Below are 22,071 nucleotides of genomic sequence, written 5' to 3'. Positions count from 1 at the left end.
CCAGTAATCACGCTACTGGGTATTTACCCAATGAAAATTAAAACACTAATTTAGAATGACATATCTCTGTTTATTACAGCATTGTTTACAGTAGCCAAGATGTGGAAGCAACCTAAGTGCCCACTGATAGACAAATGAATAAGAAAGATGTAACATACACAAAATACTATGCGGCCACAACAAACAATAGATCATGCCGTTTGTGACAACATGAATGGATTTAGAGGTAAGTCACACTGAGAAACACAAATACCGTACGATTTCACTCAGATATTGAATCTAAAAAATATAACAAATGAAAAACAAATAAACAAACAAAAAGCAGAATCAGACCCATAAGTACAGAGAACAAATTGATAGTTACCAGAGAGGAGGGCAGTGGGGAATGGGCCAAACGGGTAAAGGGTAGTAGGAGACACAGGCTTCCAATGATGGAATGAATAAGTCATGGGAATAAAAGGTACACCATAGGGGGTATAGTCAATGGTATTGTGATAGCATTGTATGGTGACAGATAGTAGCTACACTTGAGATTAGTTAGAATAGCACAACATATAGTATAGTTGAATCACTATGTTGTACATCTAAAATTCATGGAACATTGTGTGTCAACTATACTCAAATATATTTTAATAAAATAAAATGGATAAATACATACCCGTTGTGACTTGGATTAGTGTTCTTAAATGTTTACAATGGCACCTAGCAAATGGTGGGCACATGACAAGTGTTATTATTAGCAAGTGTAATCATTACGATACTGATAATATTTGGGGGGTATTTTCTCCATGCCAGTCAATAGTAAGAGATTTCCATATCTTGTTTTATTTAAACCCACAACAACCCTGTGGGACAAATACTACTATTAGTTCAATTTTGTAGGTAAGGAAGTTGAGGCTGAATCATACAGCTGCTAAGTGCTGAAATCGGGAGTTGACATGCCATTTTCCTACTCCAGGGCCTGTGCTCCTAGCCACTTGTTATGTTGGCTCTATTAATTAGAATTGCATTTAGCCATGATGAGCAGATTTACTAGGTGACTTGGTTAAAGAGATAGGATGTTCTTTTCCTCTTAGCAAAACGACCAGAGGTAGGTTATTTTTTGAAATGCTTCTGCAGATCTCTTCACATTGATTTCATGAGTATCGCCTCATGGTCACAAGATGGTTGCTCATGCTCCAGCCAGGAAGCCTGCATTCTAGCCCAGAAGAAACAGGGCCATGAAGAAGCAGCACTAGCAGAGTGTACTTGTATTTTCTCAGTTGTAACTGTGTAATGTGGCTGTCCCAAAGATTCGAAAGAGGCTGGAAAAGTGGGCGTTTGACCTATTCCAGTCTTTAGAGCATAAGCAGGTAATGGAGGAAAAATGAAGACTTTGAGACACAGTGAAGTTTAAGCAGAGTTTCCTGCAAGGCAAGGCAGGAAAAGACATGATCCAGCAGAGAGATATTAAGCCCTGTGGAATGGGGTTTTGGAGCAAGGAGCTTATATGCGGCTTTAAAAACCAAAGCCAAAAAATGCCTCAGAGTCCAAACTGGGCTCGAACTTTTAGTTGAGCTGCTAGCTTAGTTGAGTCTTAAAGGTACAGCTGAATCACAGACCACACAGAGTCATAAGTTTACCATCAGGCAGTTTTGCTGCTGCTTCTGGTCTGTTCTCTGGGAAGGGTATGGTTTGTTCCTTTGGTCTGGGGTCCTGGTTGCTTGTCATTTTATAATTTTCTATATCCTTCAGCTCAGAGTCCTGTACATTCTCATTTACTAAGCCTTGGTTTCCCCAGGGGCACGGCATACGAGGACCAGGACTGGGCATCGGATTAGCCAAACTACGGCCAGACCAACTCTTCCAGAACTCCTCCTTTGAACTTTGACTTTCATGTGAATCCTCTGGGGAAGCACGTGGCTAAAACAGAGTGGGATTCAGTAACTAGGGGCTGGGGCCGAGATTATGCATTTCTAACAAGCTGCTAGGTGATGCTAATGATAAAGGAATAACATGCATCGCCTCATGGTTCGAGAACTTCCTTCTCTGTCCCCAAACCTCCAAAGTGAGTAACAAACATTATTGTTTTTGCTTCTATGACCAAGAAGTTTATTTAAACTAAATTCCCGTTATTGTGTTAGAGCATTTCAACAGTCTGTGTACAAGAGATAATCACCATATACACTGGGGGACGGTGGGTTCCCCTACTGCCCGGGCTTTTTCAGAGATTTTCAGCCTCTTTCATTCGGTCTTTCAGGTGCAGGGCTCCGCGCCGTTACCACCCCTGGCCTGAAGGTGCCGCTCTCCGTTCTAAGTGACTTACCAGTGTCTTAAGTCTTTTTTTTTTTTTTCCAGCTTTATCGAGATACTAGCGACAAATAAAATTATAAGACAAACTGTAAATGTGATGATCTGATGTATGTACACTTTGTAAAAGGATTCTCCCCACTGAGTTAATTAACACAAGCGAGAGATTGTGCACATACCCTGGGTCAGAGGGATTCTGAGAAAAGCGTTAGAGGCCTCCATTCCAAAATCAGGGAATGAGGAATAACATATAATGACAACAAAGAGAATAAGCTAGAAAAGGAGCTGTAATTTTACTCTGCTTTCAACAAGTTGGGCTTCCATAGTTTCACCGATGCCAGCAGGAGATCTGGGATTCCCAGGTCAGAGATGAAGGTCATTATCATTCACAGCATACAGGCAGCGTGAGCTTCATGTTCACATTGGTTCTCTGTGTCCCCCACATTTTGGAGGAGCAATGAGGCAGCCTCAGGTATATGCCGTGCATACAGTGCATCTGAGGCGCCCTAAGATTAGGAACCCCTCAATCTTATAGAAAGAATGTATAAGCTAACCTACTCGACCTTTGCTCCAGAGGGAGACATGACTTAATTACATTAGCTCTGAAACAAATCTGCCCTCTGACCCAGAGGGAGACGTTATCTCTTATCTTCTCGGGCTACTTGCTATACAAAGAGCCTTCAAAAGATAGTCCAGAACAAATGTCTGCATAGATACGTAGATGCTATAGAGAGACGCCACCACTCCGACCACAGGCAGATATTAAAAAAAAAAAAGGTGAAAGGGAGAGGCAGATGGATTATGGGAAAGAAATAGAAATAAGATTTCATATAGGACATCTCTTTAGATTGTCATATTACTGACTTTATTAGCAATTCTTGTGCTTAGCATACGATAAACAAATTAGTAATGTGTCTCCCTTCATTTACACTTGTTAGCAAAGTTCTATAGGACTTGTTTCGGGGGGGGGGGGTCAAGAGAAAGAGGGAGGTTATTGGCGATATTTTCCACAGCACTGATTCCATTACTACAGTACTAAATAAAAACATTAAAGTCTTCAACCTATCATTGCTTTCAATAATCAGCAATTGAAGACTCAGTGCTTATCATTTAAGAAGCATTCCCTTAGCAATAAAAACTCTTCACTGCAGCTTCTTTTAATAAAGAGGACATAGAATACTCTCCCCAGTGAAAGACAATGGCGTGAACGGGAGCAAATAAAACGTCCTCAGTAAGCTCCCCACACTGGCAGCAAAAAGAAACTCACGAATAAAATCACATTTGCCCTCCCTCTACCCTCCACCCTTCCGCTGAACTGTTTTTAGCTCTCAATGATGTCTGATGATTCTCTTAATAGTACAAGACTACCCTAAATGTTTCTCACATCTAAAGGAATCTAAAAATCCTCCAAACTCCAAATCAAGAGTTTATTTTGGTTTCCCCCTTCTTCAGAGCAGCTGGTTCCTGAGGTTGTAACAGCATCTGACCCGGTGGAAATTAGGTGTCCAAGGACATGGCAGAGGCCACCAAATCAGTTTCACATTATGGTACTAGAGGAAAGAAGGTGAGGGCTTGACTCATTCGAGTGGTAAATCCTTGGGTGTTCTTAAAGCTGCCAGTCACAAACTAAACTTGGTAAAAATCATCTGGAGAGCTTTAAAGAATGAAAAGAAACTGATACTATATTGCCTTAAAAGCTGCTATAACAAGAAAAAGGTCAAATTATAGTTGATTGAAGTCCCAGTGGGAATAAGTACTGTTAAAGCTATGATCTTTCATTTCAACTTACAGGCTCCATATTATTTCTCAAGTCCACAACAGCCAACAGCTAGTTAACCACTTTATTTGATATGCATATCTGTGTGTATGTTAGGAGTGATAGGAAGGGAAAGGCAAAAAGCTGTTCTGATCTGTTAACGAGAAAACATAATTTAATTTGTGTTCTTTGAAGAGAGTTTAAAATGGTATCTGGATTCCTCCAATATGTATCCACTTCAAAAAAGTGAGCATTTTTACAGACTAGGAAGTGGCTAATAATTGAGCTCTGTAAGTTAAAGAACTATAGTCACTCTTTTCCAAATAGAAAAGCTAGTTTGACCCAAACATGTCTTGTTCAATTAAAATTGCCATAGTGGTTTGAAATTCTAAAACTATACTATTAATTAAGCCTTTAATGTCAGTCTTAATTATTAGAAAATTAATAAGATTGAAAAAAAATTTTTTTTTGCACATACCATGTGGCCTGCTGATTTTGGCCTTGGCTAATATCTCATGCTGTATGGAAAAAGCAGATGAAACCCAGGAGTAGATGTTGTTTTTAATAAAAATAACAATTGGTCCCAATATTTTTTTTATATATCTTTAACATTTATTCATTTTTGAAAGAGAGAAAGAGTGCGAACAGGGGAGGGGCAGAGAGAGAGGGAGACACAGAATCTGAAGCAGGCTCCAGGCTCTGAGCTGTCAGCACAGAGCCCAACACAGGGCTCGAACCCACGAGTGGTGAGATCATGACCTGAGCTGAAGTCGGACGCTTAATCAACTGAACCACCCAGGCGCACCACCATTAGTCCTAATATTATTTGTAACTGTAATTGGTCGGTAAAGAAGAGGTCAAAATAGCATAAACTCGGAGCTTTTTTCTTGTCCCTTGGAAAAGCATTTAAGGATCCTTCAAGTTCTCTCTCAACAGTTGAGGGATACAATGAACGTAATTTAGCAATAATGAAGAGCCCCAGCTGTATTTTTTAGCAAATTATGGATCATTATTGTATTCTTCTACAAGAATCAAGAAGGTACGATTCTGTCTCACTGATCAAACACAACCAATTAGGAAAAAAAATAGATTTTTAGTGTCAACAAACCAGAAGGATAATTTCAGTCCAAAAGGGGTTAAAAATATTCTGGTTTGACTGATTCGTTCACACTGAATTTGCTGCTTATTGAATTGAATTAGTTCTAGCCACTGGTGTTCACACAGCCTGCCTGAGTTGGAATTCCTGTTCTACTGACTGTTTACTAGCTGTATCACCGTGGTTCAGTTAATTATCCAAGTCTCCGGTTTTCTAACTGTTAATAATAGTAATTATCATTAACCAATTTGTACAATGTGCTGGATTCAAAGCCCTTTGAATGAGTTCATTCATTAATTACTTGTAACAACTCTACAGTTATTTATAGTGACTAGTAGTTACAATAGCTAGTAGTTACTGTAATTGTAGGACTACTATTATTGCCTTTCCCATTTTTTTTTTAATGTTTTTATTTATTTCTAGGAGAGAGAGAGAGAGACAGTGTGAGCAGGGGAGGGTCAGAGAGAGAGGGAATCACAGACTCTGAAACAGGCTCCAGGCTCTGAGCTGGCAGTCAGCACAGAGCCCGACGTGGGGCTCGAACCCACGAATGCGAGATCATGACCCAAGCGAAAGTCAGAATCTTAACCGACTAAGCCACCCAGGCGCCCCATGCCTTTCCCATTTCTTAGATGAGGAAAGAGATCCAAACACATTAGGTAGTCTGTCTGAGGTCCCAGCCTTACCTAGCATGTGGAAGAGAGAGCTCTGAACCCAAGCTGGCTGCTCCTGCGCCCTGCCTTCTAGTGGCTTCATTGGGTCCTCTGTCAATATACGTCTCTAGATTGTAAGATGAGAGAATGTGGTCAGGCATATAGCCCAGTGTTTGGCACACAGTAAGTACATAAAACCATTACCTCTAACTGTCCTCCACACAAAATTCCTAGGAATGATCAAGTCTCCACAAAAATGAGATTACTCAGTATTCCATATTTGATGAATAACATGTGCCTCAAGCTGTTAGATAGATATTTCCCAATTTCCCCCCAGAGAAAGTTCTAGGTTTCTCTTATTGGTAACGTCATTCTCTCCGTCATCCAAAGTTGATTTTTTTTTTAATGTTTTATTTATTTTTGAGAGAGAGATAGAGACAGCATGAGCAGGGGAAGGTCAGAGAGACAGAGGGAGACACAGAATCTGAAGACAGGCTCCAGGCTCTGAGCTAGCTGTCAGCACAGAGCCCGATGCGGGGCTCGAACCCACGAACTGTGAGATCATGACCTGAGTCGAAGTCAGATGCTTAACCGACTGAGCCACCCAGGTGCCCCCAAAGTTGATTTTTAAAAACGGTTTATGTATTTATTTTGAAAGAGAGAAAGAGAGAGTGCACACAAGAACAGGAGAGGGGGAGAGGGAGAGGGAGAGAGAATCCCAATCAAGACTCCATCTCACAACCGCAAGATACATGAGCTGATACCGAGTCAGATGCTTAACTGACTGAGCCACCTAGATGCCCCTGCATATATATGGCCAATATTCATGTACCTGCCACAAGCTTAAGACAAAGGACAATACCGGAAATTCGCATACCCCTTCCCTCTGCATATCCTTCTGTGGCTGTACCCCTATCCTGGAGGGCGATCCCTGACTTGTACGGCTTGCTCTTCAGAGCGGACATATGGAACTAGTGAAATCATCCCTGACCATCTCTTCACCATTCAAAGGTGTTCATTCACAAATCTTTTTCTTCCTCTTCATTTATCTTCATTGAAAAATATCACTCCCTTTATTACTTTCCTGTTGCTGCTATAGCAAATTACCATTAACTTAGTGCCTTACAGTGACACAAATTTATTCTTTAACAATTCTGACAGTTCAGAAACCTGCCGTCAGTTTCCCTGGGCTAAAGTGAAGGTGCCAGAGGGCTGATTCCTTCTGGAGGCCCTGAGAGGAGGATCCGTTTTCTTGTCGCTTTGGCTTCTGGGGGCCATCTGTGCTCCTTGGCTTGTGGCTCCTTCCTCCATATTCCAATCTCTGCCTCCATTGTCATGTCACCTTCTTCTCTGACTCCTCACATCTCCGTCATATAAGGACCATTGTGATTACCCCGGGTCCACCTGGATGATCTAGGATACTCTCCTTCACCTCAGGACCCTTAACTTAATCACATCTATAATGTCCCTTTTGTCATATAAGGTAACCTTCAGAGCGTCCAAAGATTAGAACTTGGATGTATTTCAGGGGTCATTATTCAGTTTAGCACACTCCTATCCTTTTACTTATATAGTTTAAATCACTGCTAGAGTGTGAAGTCAGATCATTACCCTATAGTTCTAATATATTGTAATCCCCTCCTAATTGGCCTGTCTGCTCAGAGGTGAGGTGAAGGCGGTATGGAGAAAAGTAGACAGATCCCGTAGGCATCAGTTGACGGGGGTGCCCAAAGATGCCAGAGAACATTCTTATTTCCAATTTCATACTGAGTTACTAACTTTATTTGTTGTGCGTGGAATATCTAAAAGTGTTCCTAAGTTTTGCTTATGTATTTATTCATTCCTAGGCAAATATGAGTCCCAGAGAGAGGGGGCTCAGAAGCATTGCATTGTCTTTGGACACCATTTATCCATCAGTGTCAGTATCTTGCTTCAGCTGCTCTCCTCTATGAAAATCCTCCACTGCACTACCAAATCCACCCTTTTAAAATACAGGACACTGGCTTATTAAAAACTGTAATAAAAAAAGAACAAACTAGTCAATGGCTCCCAATTGCCTGCAGTCATGATTCTTAAACTTATTAAAGTGGAAGAGTATCTGCGAGTCATGCTGCTGCAGGAATGTCATAAATGAAAACAATAAGGGCTCTGGCTCCAGATAGATGTGGGGTTAAATTCCACCACTCCACTTAGCAGCTATGTCCCCTTGAGCAGGACACATGTACTCTCTGAGCCTTTGGCTTCTCAAATCTGCAGCATTTATTGAGAGGATAAAATGAGATATTACAGGTAAAGATTTAGCACAGCACCTGGCATTCAGCAGGGGCTCTGAATCTTAACTCCTCCCCCCCCTTTTCCCCAGGGAAATAACACACTTTTTACCAAAACACCATCAAATAATCATTAAAGTTGAATAATATTTGTAGCAGACTCTGTGACTACGTAATACAAAGTATAAACTATGAGGACAAGTTCTCAAGAAAGAAAAAGCTATTACAGTAAACCCAATGAGCCAATTCAACATTTGGGGATAAATAATCCTTTGCTCTCTTTTTGTAGGTTGACTTTGACAAACCTTTGTTAGCAGATTAACAGTGGGTACCAAATACTTAAAGAAAATATTTTGGTTGGAAAAATTGCAAAAAGTTGGGGGGGGAGATCTCTACTCATTCATTTGCTTTTTAACAAATTGCAAGTCTGACATTATTCGACTTAACCTCAGAACACCTCAGTACACATCACAAAATAAAAATATTCTTTGAGAGTGTGGCATGAAGGACCTATCAGATGAAACCCAAATTGCTTATCCTGACCTTCAATATGCTCTCAGCTTGGCTCCAACTTGTCTTTTCAAAGTTTTCCCCCTGGAAACCCTCTGTCTTAGATTAGTCTGAAGGCCCCTGGCTAATTGCCTTTCTGCCTATCATTTCTGCCTACTTCTCCCTTGTTTCCACACCACGGTGACAAATGCAAATTCCACAGCTGCAGCCCAGGAGGAAATGAAGACCCAGAACGACCAGGTCTTACAAATTTTCAAGAGAAGCCAGAACTCAGGAAATGTGATGTAAACTTTCCCAATTTTTAAATATTTCTGGCTAAATTAAAAACGTTTAAAAGCTGGATGAGCCAAGGAAAACAAGCCTCCAGGCTCGACTGGATCCCTGGCCTCTAACAAGCAGTTCTACTCTTTGCAAATGAGTAAGGTGTGGCCCACGCGTCCCTCCCCAGTGGTGAATGTCTGCAGAGATTCTCTGTCCCTGGGAGACAGTCTACCTCTGGAGCCCTCTGCTCTCATTTGCAGCTCTTCCTCTCTTCAGCACTCATTTATAGGCTGATCTGAACTGCTGTCTCATTTTCATTTAGATTTTTGGAGGACAATGATCATATGTCCAAGAGGATTTTCGCCTTGTACTGTTTTTCTCAACTCAGAGCACACTGTATTTGGTGAATGTGTAAATTACTCATTCAGAGCTTCTTTTCCAAGTTCTGCTGACATAATGATCATCATCTCTTTATCCAACAAATTCTTTCTTGTCTTGTATTTTTACTGCCCCATACTTTTTGCTGCTCAGCAGGAAATCATCTAACATTTTTCCGTCTATATCCCAAGTCACAGAAGACACAACTAACAGATATAGATAAAAATATAGGAATTTAGACTCAAGGTTACTCTATCAGTTCAGATTGACGCGTTCTTTTCCTTACATATGGGACTTAGAGAAAAGACTGGCGGGTGGAATTCTCTGGGAAGCTTTTTCTGAGGTACCTGTTCATAAACTGCCTTCATCGTCTTCTTTAGGGTATTGACACTTCCTGTTACCCTAAGAAAAAATCTATAATCAATTATGATATCAACGAGTCCTAAATTAAACCCTTATTATTTATGCAGCGTGATGATGTATTGTTTGGATTTCATGCACCATGACTGGCTTCCATTTGTGTGGGAAAGTGAGAAATGGCTGTGTCAAGAAACTATTTCTGCCTTGATTCCTGCCCTTCCTTCCTGAACCACGTCCAAGGTGTCCGTTGAGTTTTTGTTATGTCAGTACATTATTGGTCCCAGGGGCTTTTGTCCGTAGTTCAAACCTGTCTAAGTCATGAAACAAAGTGCTTCTGCTTTTGTGACAACTGTGGACTCTCTAAGCCAGGCCTGGTTAGAGAACTTCAGCTTCATACAGAGTCCTACCTGCTTGGGGGTCTAATTCACTTCTGCAGCCTGTGTTTGCTCACCTATAAAATGAGAATAGGGTCACCAGGGTGGCTCCGTCGGTTAGGTCATGATTTCACCATTCGTGAGTTCAAGTCCTGCATCAGGCTCACTGCTGTCAGGGTGGAGCCTGCTTCAGATCCCTCTGTCCCCCTCCCTCTCTCTCACTCCCCTGCTTGGGTATTGTCTCTCTCTTAAAAATTAATGAATATTAAAAAAATAAAGAAAGTAAAGTGAGGATGGTAATACTTAAAGAATGAAGGCATTATGAGTATTCAGAGACTTATGTGGACAGCAAGCATGAAAATAATAGTAGCTGTCATTCATCTTCCCTTCCCCTACACCTCCTTCCTACCCTTCAGAAATGAAAAGTCTGCTGAGTATGGCCACTCTTCTTTCAGAAGGATGTGGAATCTGAAGAAAGGCATTTTTATTTAGTTCCACATCCCATGTATAATTTCTCTCCATGGAGCAACTCCAAATGTTGTTAGATATTTCTTTCATCCATTTATTCACTCAGCAGACATTTGCTTCTCCTTTGAGTCATTTGTAGGCCGAATAAAGGAGAGCTATGGTATAAATGGAGTCTATTAAACTCACAACATAGGTTAATTACATTTTGTGCACGGAAGCATGATTTACCCATTACAGGGATGATGTCAGAATAAGTTTATGTTTTTCTTGAAATGGGCAAACTTTAAGTTCAGGAAGGAAGAACAAATGGGAAAAGCTGTATGTGGCTTAATTTAACCATGAGCTAACTACGAGCCAGCACTGTGGTCATGGAAAAAGGAAGTCAAAATTTTACTAAGACATAAATTACAAGACAGAATCATAGAATGTTTTACCTTAAGACAGATACATATGAAGTCTTAACATCCATTTATTCAAGAATGAGTTGTAAGCATTGAGCTCCTTCAATGAACTAAACACTTGGGAAACATTTTTAATTAGTAATTCTAATATTGTGCCCAGCTTAAGCAGTGACTCCTCAAGAGAAAGCAAGATCCAAGGGACATCTGGTCTTACCAAGAAAAATTATACGAGAAAATAAAGAGATTTTTAGAGTTCAGCCTTGAAAAGAAAAGGCTAAGGAATAAATAATAATTGACATCTCGATATAAAAGATTTCAATCAGAAAGCAAAGAAATATTTTTGATCATTACTGTCAGGTGTAAATCACAAAATCGACCTAGAGATACAGAGATTTCTGATGACACCAAGGAAGACCTTTTGGAGACCTTTTGCTAAAGCATGAGGAGTTCCGAGGAATGTTCCATATTTTCTGTTCAAGAGATCTCTGAGAAGAAAACCATCAATCAGTGTCCGAGAGAGTTTTTCAACATTGATCCACATTGCAAGTATGTGACATATAATTATAAGGTTGAAAGAAAACTTCAAAGAACCTTCTTATATTATCCCTCCCAGACAAATGGTTCAAAAGATTGCTGAAAATAGCTCTTCTCCCTTCACTTTGAACTCTTCAGAGAAATAGTTTACTCCCTGCCCACTGATAATACATCATACTGTCTTTCTCTCTTTGTTTCTCCATGCGTACCTTAACATCATTGGCTAGAAGAATACAATTGACCTAAACACTTCTGGGGCTCCACCAATTAAGGAATGCCTGATGAGTTAAAAACCAAGTTGGAGACCCTTTTTTCAAGTCTGGTTGAGGCCAGTATGTTCCATTTTTGATATGCCAACGGCAAAGATTATTTGTGCCAGAGAAATACATTCCTTCCTTCAATTAATTAGAGTCACTTCTAATTTCTTTTATTGGAAAAGGACTTGTCTAATTAAAGTTTGTACAGATTCTCATGTGTGAGAGGCACAGTCTAGGAGAGACGAATGGCCTGTAATTAAAAGTTAGGACAAGTCTGCTGGTAAGTTAGTTACAGTCAGAGCTTCTGCTACAGCTGCCACAGCCGTATAATTCATCATTCAAGCTAGAACACTTTTGAAAGTGAATGGTTGAGAAGCTACTAATTATTAAAGCAGGACAATAAGCATACACTGAAACTGTCCCAGAGAAGTTTAGATGTATGGTCACCCTACCAATTACTAAATTTTACGCACAGTAAGGGGCGCCTGGGTGGCTTAGTCGGTTAAGCGTCCGACTTTCGCTTGGGTCATGATCTCGCGGTTCGTGGGTTCGAGCCCCGCGTCGGGCTCTGTGCTGACTGCCAGCTCAGAGCCTGGAGCCTGTTTCAGAGTCTGTGACTCCCTCTCTCTCTGACCCTCCCCTGCTCATGCTGTCTCTATCTCTCTCCTAGAAATAAATAAAACATTAAAAAAAAAAATTTAAATTTTACGCACAGTAAAAATGATGGTAGGACCTCTTTAAATTACACTAACAAAATGAACTCCTCTGCTTCATGATTTATAGACTCCTAGTATGCCTACTTTGAAATGTGTTGCTATAAAAATCAGGACCAATACCAATGGCCAAGGATAACTTTGACTTTTACGCCTATTACCAGAGAAAATGCTCATTGGCCAGAGCACTTCTCTTAAATTTTTCCTTATGCTCAAAGCAGCAGTGTAAAAAAAAAAAATATGGTAATTGTGCTGCCAAGATGAGTGAATTATAACTTTGTGTACTCATCTCCTATCAGAAGATTGTGGTTCCTACCCTAACACAAACAGCAAACGTTGCTTTCGTCTATGTACATCACCATGCTGCGTACCACAGAGCTCTGAATCAGTAAAATAGCCCTCATCAAATCAGATGATATCCTTCATTTGCTTATTCCCAAAACAAATTTTCTGGGTGACCCTGGCACAGGATCTTAAGAACAGTTCTTCTTCCAGATCAGCATCACTTTATTTCTAACATATATTAGATGCAATGGACAAGATGCAGGGGGGCCACAGTGAGCAGAGTTCAGCTGGGGTGATGGGCGAGTGGGCAGAGGCTGGCTGCGTGCACTGACAAAGGGTAAGGCCCCCAGGGTAGGAGAGCCACCAATAGAGAGGGGTCCACACCTTCCTGCAGGCTTTTTCCCCATGAACCCCACCAGGTACTCACAGAAAAGATTAGGAAAGGTCTAGGAAAGTCTGCAGAATGAGGGTAAGGGCTTTGTCATAGCTAAGAAGTAGAGAATGCATGTAAATGGAAAGAAATAGATTGCAAAGGACCAGAGAAACACCCAGAGATCTTCCCCTTCCATATGTGAAAGGCCCACTGTGCTTGGAGACTGTGAGACACCACATGTTCCTTATGTCTCAAGCTATTATGGGATGGGTCTCTTAAAATGAACCCCAAACATCCCAACTCAAATCACTCCCTTAGTGATTTTGATACACACAGAAATTGATATCATTCTCCTCATTATTTCTTGACCATACAGTGATATCTACAACCATCTAAACTTTTTTCCAGCCCCTAATTTGGCAAAGTGGGTTATAAGTTCATTCCCCTAGTTAAGCCACGAGAACTAGAAGTCAGTCCAGACCCTACTGTTGTTATTATCATTACAGAATCTGGCAATTTTCCTTTCTTCTCTCCTTTTCCTACTTGCCATTAAAATTCAAAGTGACACGTTAGAAAGAGCCAGGGAAGCTGCCAGTAAGTCTTGGTATGCAGGGTTCCAGAAAGAATAATTTCCTGTGGTATCTTTTCTTATACTAACCTTGGCCCAGATAATGACAGAAGTGTTCATTCATCAAAACGAAATTATACTATCAAAGAAAAATACAATTATTTTGCCTTTTAATGAGCAGGACTTGCATTTTCTAACCAAGGAAATAGCTTTGGGAGTTAAATAACTCCCAAGATAATAAAGAACAAAGATTAAGGCAATTTTAAGTAATTGTGTATATGATAAAATGGATGAAAATGTTCAGAGACTTGCATAATTTGTACACAATTTTCTTCAGCTTGCAGACTGGAGTAAATTTCTACTAATTAATTTGGTAAGCTATTATTCAAAGAAACAAAACTTGATTATAATAATTGTCATTCATTAATTATGCAAAAGTCTTCAACTAAAGTGAAGAACCTTACTCAGGTAGTTTATAGTCGCTCATTTTGTTTCTTTGGGACATTTTTCCCAGTGGAGAAGTGTGTGCTACTTGGTAGATGCTGCAAGATGATAATGACCAAATGGGCTCATTGAGCCCTTCTGGAGTTTACAGGGATGTAATTTATCCTCTAAATTGACTGAACTCTGGATGGAATTATGATGACCCTAAAGAGAAAGAAAAATGTAGAATGTTTTGCTGATAGGTCTCCCAACTGTTATTAAATTTCAAGTGGACTGCCTTTGGTACTTAAATAAATTAGCTGACAGCTGTAAGAAATCACTTATATAATATTTCAAAAGATGACTGATGTTTACAAACAAACAGATCCTGGAAGACATAACAGCCGAGAAAGAAGAGGACATTTCCACACAATGTTTTTCAATTATTCCTTCTTCTTCTTGAAACACAGGCCCAAGGGGACTAGCCTCTCCTTTACCCTGACTAGTTCTATAGCGCAACACACATCCCAACAAAAGGAAGCTGTCATCCCCAATACACTTTACAGAACGAACAATGTACTTCCTTGTGGCCACGTTACGCACTGTCGTAGTCTCCTCCAATTTGGTGCATTCGAGCCTGAAAGCCACAGGAATCAATGTCACACAGCAGTAAGGAGTAAATGAAATAATTGTCCACCAGTTGTTTTATTAAAGATTGAGCAGCTGGAATAGTCTCCGAGCAGATGTATCTACAGCCCCCAAAGACTGCTGAAGAGGGGGGCGGTAACAAACTCTGACTTAAAGGAACACCCTTTAGAGGAATACATTTCTTTCCCCACCAAAGCATCAATAATACATTTGGCTTTCCTCTAACGTGCAGGCTCCTGGGGAAAGCAAAAGCAAATAAAAATTCTGTGCAAATAATAAAAACCCAAAGTGAGGTCAACACTTCCATCCTCAGCATGTTATTCCAGTTTGAAATCTCCTCTTTTTAATCACGGATAATTTTACCAAGAGCACAGTGGCCCTGCTCGTTCATGGAAGATGAATTCTGTGTTTTGTAGTTTGGTGATTACATGCTCTGGTGCAGGAGTGATTTGGATGCTAATGTTACTTTTCGGTTATTTATTGTCAAAAAAGGAAAAATAGTGCCCTGTGTTCTTTACAATTTGTCAGGATAAATAGGAAAAATGATGAATCAACATGTTAGAACTTTTTCCCATGGATAGTGATTGACAAGCAAGAATTAAGATGAATGGATAGTAATTACATCTTGCTGGAGGGGAAAGGGTGGGGAGCAGGGCTCCTTGTCCATGGCTAATATATGAGCAACTCCCCAAACCCATCAGAATCCCATAAATCAGTAAAATAACACAGTATTAATCAGAGATGAACCATACTGATGTGCCCCCAATGATTTCAGATCCTCGGAGAGGATTCTAGAATTGCCCTCCTGATAACATTTTTGTTGCGTTGGCCCCAAGCAGTAAGTGGCAGGAAGCACAAGTGTAATTGCCCAGGCCTTGACCTCTGTAATCCTCAAGGCCTGAACCCAAAGATGAAGCCAGTTCTGAGGTGTCCTTACTTTTCCTCATCCCCTTAACCACAGACTATTTAGTCTGTAAGAAGCCAGGCACCATGGTGGACTGCTAAAGCGTATGAACTGTGGCTGGGCTCATTACAAACTCTGTTACTAGGAAGCTACATGATTTCCAGGAATGCTCTTACCTACTCCAGGACTCAGTTTCCCCATATGAAAGTAGAAATAATAATTGTACTCGCCTCATGAGGCTATCGAGAGGATTCAGTGAGTATGTCAAGATGGTAATAGACAACTTTATAAGTATTTATTAAAACAAGTGGATAGAAGCCCAAGGCAAAGGCCCTCTCAGGCCTATGATATCCCATTTCAGAATATGGTGGTGTATTATACAGAACTGGGTCAGATGCAGAAAATGTTCAAGTCAGTCCAAGTTACAGAGTTGGACTTAATCATACCTTTTAAGTATATTTCTAAAGAGTCTAAAAGTCATCTGGTGCTTTGGGGACCTGGTGGCAGGCATAGGAATATGGTGAATANTTATTTAATACCTCCCTGAAGACAGGAAATGGGAAATGTGCTATAATGGAAACCACAGGAATTCTGAATCAAAATAAAACTGGGAGATGGTCCATCCCTCACTGGCAGTTTGACTTTCGTCTCAGATTGCTCACTTGTGAAACAAAAGGATTGGATGCAGCCGGGAAATCACGGCCCAAAGCTTTCTGATTTTGAGGGGTTATCTAAAGAAGTATTCTGTGAGCTATTTTCAACATCTCAAATAACCTAATGGAAAACCTGCACTCACTCAAGATAACACTGTGGGGGCTTATGGAAACATTCGGTTTTACTGTTTGGTTGGTTTTCTCTTTTTTTTTCCCCTATTGGCAAGAATTTTATCACCTTGCTGCTGTGGCACTATTGTCTTGTGCTGATGAGAAGTTCTGAGCAGCAGTGTATATGTCACTGGTAGAAAAAGATGGGAAAACAATGTAAAGATTGCTAGAACAAATGGATATTTTTAGACAAAAATCTTTCAAAACATGGGACCCCAAGGAGAAAGGGAAATAATTAGAAGAATACTTCATAGTAGAGAAGTTAATATTCTAAACTCTGTAAGTGCTTCAGAATTCCATGATTATATGGCTTGATGATCTAGAATGCAGAGAATAAAATAAACTGAATTTAATGTGGTGAGAGAGAACAATGCAAGTCCTAATAAAGGAAGACAATATGAAGTAAGAGCTAGTTAGAAATGCACATGAGAAATTACAAAACATAAGGAAGATTCCTCTTCTTCCACAGGGAGAAACTTGAAATGCATTGTCCTAAGTTATTATGACTTCTTAAGAAATTATCATAGAGTATTATCACAACATGAGTTACTAATATAAACGAGGAACTATGTACCAAGAAGAATCCATCCACCAGTAAATGAACAAGAACCCATTTCTCAGGGTGAGATCTCAGGGTCCATGGGGCCTGGTTTTTCTGGCCTGGGTTCAGATTACCCACGGTGGTTAAGGACAGATATAAAAATTGACAAAAATGAAAGAATGATGAAATATGCAAAAGTTGGTTAAGGAGAGTAACAAATCCAATTCTGATTTTCCACTTGAGGAAGCCGCACTAACATTTGCCCCTACATACAACAAAACAGAGGAGACTCCATTGAAAGAAGAAAATTGCAATTATACTTCCTAGGGGCCAGAACAATATCGTGAGAGGGATTATTCAAAGTGAGACATGGCCAGCGGCAGTTATGGACTAACTTTTCCAAGTAAAAATATGTTTAATATAATTGTTATAGTTAACGGATCACATATATGAAACGGACGGTCATGACGTAAAGGAAGGGTGTCAGTTAGGAAGTCCCATTCCTGTGATATTTTCATTAACAGGTTGGATAATGTGGAGTGAAAAACAGCTTTATTCATATTTTTCAGCAAACATTTCTTGATCCCGGGTTATATAGCAGGCTCTATTGGTGACTATCCAATTTCTTTATCTGTAGAGTGAGTGGAATGGACTAAATGACTCCTAACTGACTTCTAATATGAATCTTTGTCTAAAATGTCAACTAATATAGTCATTTCTTATCTTCTGTATCTCAGAACAGAGTAACAGTAGAGTGTGATGAATTTACCCACAGTATCGCTAACTGCAGATCCTAACTGTGTACAACGAAAGTTGTCAGAGAAGGAAAAAAAATACAGAAGATAAATATAAAGATGATTTAGTTAAATGATAGGAAGTATTTCTTGGAAGAGTATCAATGGAAGAATTTGTCATGACACTATAGAATCAGATATTAAAAATTCCTTTAATCACTTCTATGTGTTTTAAAGTGATCAATGATTACAATTCATAATGACATTAAATATTCTACGTAATCTTTTTTTTAATGTTTTTATTTATCTCTAAGAGAGAGAGAGAGAGACAGTGTGAGCAGGTGAGGGTCAGAGAGAGAGGGAGACACAGAATCTGAAACAGGCTCCAGGCTCTGAGCTAGCTGTGTCAGCACAGAGCCCGAAGCAGGGCTCAAACCCACAAACCGTGAGATCATGACCTGAGCCGAAGTCAGATGTTTAACCGACTGAGCCACCCAGGCGCCCCTCTATGTAATCTTAAAATATCAACTTGTAATTAATTTATCTTAATGTGGAAATATTTTATTATTTTAAATGAATGCTTTTGGAAAATATCACATCATTTTGTAAGTTACTTTCTTTCGTGCCAATACCGTGCAGATACCCTGGACACTTTCGCTGGTAAGGTTAGAACAAATCCACATAGAGAATTGCGGAAAGGGTACCACACTCTACATCTAGCAACTTGGAATCTATTTTTGAGTCTGGTATGTGGTCTTAGACCCATCCTCTAAGTGACCTATTTTCCTCACTGATAAAAATGGGGACATTGGACTAAATGGGGCCAGAATTTTGAAGGGAGACTATACAAATCCCATCTGATTACTCAGTCCAGCTTAAAGGCCAGGATTCCAGGTAAGGCTTAGTCCTTTCAATCAGCTCTGGAAGTGACTCTTTGTTATCTGGTGACCTATGACCTAAATGGCAAGCTATCTGCAACATTCGACAGAGCCTTTAGGCTAGGGCTCCAGTGAAGGAAGCTCCCATTTGTAAAAGGAAAGAATGGGAGCCGTACGCAGTGGCTGGCCCCTCGCAAGGATGGGATCCTGCCAGCCAGGCAGTGTGAGATGGCCCTGCGGTAGCACTGGGGGAAGTTTCTTGAGTAGACTCTCATTCTTATTTTCTGAAAGGACCTCACTCATCTNTTTATCCATGACTGCCACAGCTGAAATTAGGATTCGGAACAAGGCCCCAATAGGGGACACATAACTTTCTGCAGGTGCAAGTTTGAGATTTCAAGGGTGTTTGAAACTTAATTTTTAGCCCAGACTTCTCACTTCTCACAGTTTTCTAAAAATGCACTAGACTTTTTCATCTATTTTTATGTAGAAATATCCCCAAATTTCTTCCTAGAGGTAATATTCCTATTTTTTTTCCGTTGCACCCCCAACCCCATATTTCTTTCAACTTGATGACACTTGCTCAGAGGCCATCTGAAATAATAAGTGAAATACTATTCCCTTAATCTGATGTTTGCTGAACACTGAGTCAAGGTCACCTGTGATGTCCGATTGACCTCTGTCACTCACTAAGGCTCTTAATAATTGTAGATCATCTCTTTGCAATCCATGACTCAGAATTTACCATAGAGGGGAAAGATAGTGAAAAGATTGATTAGGAGTTTTGAAGGTCTGGAACACATAACTTCTCACATTTCATTAACTAGAGCTCAATAACTAGAAAGGAGACAGAAATGGAATCTAGCTCAGTATCGCCCAACAGTTTGTGCAATGATACAAATATTCTGTTTCTACACGTACAAAATGGTAGACATCTACCACGCGTGGCTCTGAAGCACTTGAAATCTGCCCGGTACCACTAAAAAATTGATTTTTAAATTTTATCTAATTACAAGTAATTTAAATTTAAATAGCCCCATGTGAGGAGCAACCACCATTTATTGGCTTGCACACATTCTTCTTTTCCCAAGAAGAAGAAATGAGTTTGGTGAGCCATGAGCCCTCAACGATGAGCACCCCCACCAGTGCTAGCATGCCAGGGCAAACCTTTCTGGGGGCACATCAAGCATATTCCCTATTATTGTCTTGCAAACTCTGTTCACATACAAAAGCTAGAAGTCATTTTCACCCTCCTTATCCAGGCTTGCAAGTACAAACAGAGAAAAATATACTATTTATACTTATAGTGGATCGTTTTAAAAAGCTGCACATAAGGAAATTATTCATGTCCTATCTACGGACGTGGGATTGAAGGGATGCCTGGGTGGCTCAGTCAGTTGAGCATCTGACTTTGGCTCAGGTCATGATCTCCCAGTGCATGAGCTCGAGTCCTGCGTCGGGCTCTGTGCTGACAGCTCGGAGCCTGGAGCCTGCTTCAGATTCTGTGTCTTCCTCTCTCTCCGCTCCTCCCCCACTCATGCTCTGTCTTTCTCTGTGTCTCAAAAATGAATAAAGGTTTAAAAAATTTTTTTAAAAAGAAATGGAATTGAAAATAAGAAAAGGGACCTTTTACTGAACACACAAATTTCTGGTTTTGCCTTTTCCCTTGTTTCATGAATAAGGAACATTTTAATCTCCCCATTTTCAGTTCTGAATGAGTTATAGATAGGCCCCAGTCAGTTGCAGCTCTTTTTATCTACAATATTTTGTGTAAGAGAATGTCACGAGGAGGTTATTAGGGCAGTAAAGTGTCTAAGCTATTCTCTAAAGAAAAGTAAATCCTCATTGATCAAAATGCAAAGCCTCCATAGTCAAGTGTGTAATAATAATTTGAGGTAAGAAATTAATGGCAGAAATAAATTTTTAGAATTTTCAACTGCCTCCCTAGAGAAAAATCCATTTATATTTTATTAGTCATAGTTTCTTTCTAAAAAATGAAACATGCATCTTAATAAAGTTAGACATCCTTTCAACAAAATTTGGATTTTAATTTTTTAAATGTACTACTATTTTTCTAAATCGATAATGCTCTTTCGTACAGAATTTGGAATCATATATTTCTTTTTGTCAAAAAGAATTACACACTCAAAAGAAATAGAGGGGCACCTGGGTGGCTCAGTTGGTTGAGCAACTGACTCTTGATTTCAGCTCAGGTAATGATCTCACAATTCGTGAGATAGAGCCCCAGGTTAGGCTCTGTGCTGACAGCATGGAGCCTGCTTGGGATTCTCTCTCTCTCTCCCTCTCTCTCTGCCCCTCCCCTTCCCATGCATGGTCTCTCTCTCATAATAAATACATAAACTTTAAGAAAAAAGAAAGGGAAATAGTCAGTATCCTTGTGACTTGGTAGTAATTTAAGACTGAGTGGAAGTGAAGCCCCTTAGAGCAAATAAAGAAACATCATCTATAGCAGTTCATGCAAGACACGTACACCCAGCTCCCCTCTTAAAGTTTAAGATGCAATGCTTTCGTAAACCATTAATACTTTAGTTAGAAATACTTCTGCTCAATAAAACACAACGATACGAATGACTGTCTGCATTTGCCACATTATCTTTTCCGGAATAGTTGGAGGCAATACTTTGGAAAAACAACAAACAGAGCTAGTTCTTAGCAGAATTGTAGAGTAAAGCACCTACTGCCTTTCCTCAACCTCCTCTTTCATAGATGTTTTCAGTACCTTTGCATTCTCCTGCTTCAAACTAATTAAAACCTATTCACTTTAAAGTTGGGTGCGCTCATTTTACAATCATTTGAGATCCTGTGAGTTAGAACGCTAGCTCATCTACTAGCTATTTGTATTTTAGTTCAATCACCTGTTCCTGTAAGTGTGAAATTCTTTTCTAATGAAAGACTTCCTTGAAAGACTTAGCAGTCTTCAGGGGTTGCAAACACCACACAAAATAAATGCTCCACCTGCTCTGTGGGCCCAAGGCCTGTCCTATGCAGAAGGTCAACATCTCTCAGCAGATGCTTCAGGAAAGGGGACAGCATCCATGTTACCAAACTCTTTCTCTCTGAGCCTGAATTGACTATAACTTAAAAACCTAAAACGTGTGGGGTTTTTTATTAATAGAGATCAGCTCACAGAAAGCTACAAACATGGCTGCTTCTTTTGCTCAGAAGCCTCATCTACCAACCCACCTACAATCTGCAAATACATCTTGCACTTCCTTCCTCAGGTTCCTCCCGTATTGGGGTCAGAGCACCGCCACTTTGTGCTTACGCCATGTCTTTTTTCCAGAAGCTTCTTGCAGGTTTTCATCAAATGAATCCTCACGTCATTATCCTGTAGTGAATGAGAACAGTGAGGGCCCAAGGGCGTTTTTTTAAGACCAATTGTCTTTCAAGGTTATATGTAAAATCGCTTTTTTTTTCCTCTTAGTGTAACTGAAATCTCCTGACAAAGCCTGTCGCCATTCAGAATGGTTTTTAAAAAAGAAAATTACTTTAGTTATGTAACAATTTTAGTTATTTTAGTAATTTAGTTCATTGATGGCCTTTGTTCAGTTT

The sequence above is a fragment of the Crocuta crocuta genome, unplaced genomic scaffold (assembly GCF_008692635.1).
Source record: "Crocuta crocuta isolate KB4526 unplaced genomic scaffold, BGI_CrCroc_1.0 scaffold96, whole genome shotgun sequence".
NCBI lineage: Eukaryota > Metazoa > Chordata > Mammalia > Carnivora > Hyaenidae > Crocuta > Crocuta crocuta.
The sequence above is the reverse complement of the archived record's forward strand: the minus strand, read 5'-3'. Positions refer to the sequence as shown.